Below are 1,853 nucleotides of genomic sequence, written 5' to 3'. Positions count from 1 at the left end.
TTAAATAATGCTTTTAATATTTTTATATTACTCTGATTTATTTACAAAGTTTGAATACACTGTTTTTCACAAATGTTGGAGAATATGTAGTGAGATAGGAACACTTTTGTTGGTGGGATTGTACAATGGTACAACCACTCTGGAAGGCAGTTTCGTACTGCTTCAAAAAAACTGAACATAGAAATTCTGTATGACCCAGCTAGCTATTCTATTTCTTGGAATATACCGTAAGAAAATGAAAACTGAGGCTCAAATGGAGACTTGTACACCAATGTTCATAGCCCAGATGTCCAAATACAAACAAATGGATTGAGAAATTATGTTACATTCACACAATGGAATACTATGCAGCTCTCAGGAGCGATGATTTTGTAAATTATTATCTAACTTGTGAGGGACTGGAGAGAATTATGCGGAGTGAAATAACTCAATTCCACAAGGACAAATATTGTATAAAACCATTATTATAGAATGAATACCAGCATCCAAGTTGGGGAGGAGGGTGCAAATAGAGGAGTGAGGACGGGGGTGTAGAGTGTTAATCATAGGGATACACAATTTGATGGATAGATGGAGTGAAGGAAATGGGAAGGGTATTTTATATTATTATAATATATGTTACAAGCCTGGAAGCAGGAGTGACATTCACTTCCAAAATGGCTTTCCTCCGGAAACCTTACGAACAATGCTCAGGCCTCTCATTCACAGGGTCTCTATGAGTCGTCTACGACTCGACGGCACCAAACAACAACATAACAACAATATATGATATGTTCAAAACCCTTCTCCATCACTACAACTCAAAGACATTGGATCTTCTTCTATTGTCCTTAGTCACTGTCCAGTTCTCTGATGCATAGCACTTGCAAAGACCATAGCCTGCAATAGACACAACTTAGTCTGTAGACTGACATTGTTGCTTTTCAGTACTTTGGAAAGATCCCTGATGGCAGATTTTCCCTGCGCAACTTGTCTTTCGATTTTCTGCTTGCTGCTGCCAACTGTGCTGATTGTGGAACCGAGCAAGTTGTAATTGTTAGCGACCTCAATCTCCATCTATCATGGTGCTGCCAATTGGACCAGTAGGAAGAATCTTTGTCTTCTTAATGTTTAACTTCAATGCTTATTGAAGACTATAGTCAAGATAAGAGGATAGAATATATTTTAAGTCACCATTTTCAAAGATTTCAGACATAAGCTGCAAAGGTTTCCATTTATAGTCTTGCTTCAATTTCTGCAAATGAAAATGAAAGTAAAAGCTCCTGACTTTAAGCGGTTTTCCCGACTAAATTCTACCTTGCTAATATATCTGTGTTTCTTGTTAACTCCTTTATATTCACACTATTTCCCCTGAGTTCCACTTTAAAAGAGTGAGTAAATTCTAAAAAATAATGCCTTATTAACAAATGAAAAACTTTATAGAGTATTGCATACAGCAAAGATCTACTGAATAACTGGGAATTGGTTTGAATTGAGTAGGGGGGGAAGGAGTTGAGAGAGAATAAAAGTGCAATGTCTCAGGATAAAGCAGTATATTGGTAGCTATATGGTGTGAGAAGAGTAACCGTCACTTGGGAAAGCTCATTAGAGTGTTATTACACTGAAATTGCCTTAGAAATAATTGCATACAATTTCTTAAAATGTAAAGTGGCAGCTTCATGATTTGCATTGTGGTCGGTGTCTGCTTAAAGCTGAACATAGAAATTCCATATTACCCAGCTGTTCCACTACTTGGAATATATCCTGAGAAAATAAGAACTGAGGCACAAATGGAGATTTGTACACCAATGTTCATAGCAGCGTTATTCACCATTATAAGAACATGGAAACAGCCCAGATGTCCAACTACAAAT

This window comes from Elephantulus edwardii, unplaced genomic scaffold (assembly GCF_000299155.1).
Source record: "Elephantulus edwardii isolate Elephantulus edwardi_28Jun2011 unplaced genomic scaffold, EleEdw1.0 scaffold00099, whole genome shotgun sequence".
NCBI classification, from domain to species: domain Eukaryota; kingdom Metazoa; phylum Chordata; class Mammalia; order Macroscelidea; family Macroscelididae; genus Elephantulus; species Elephantulus edwardii.
This window is presented reverse-complemented; position numbering follows the sequence as displayed.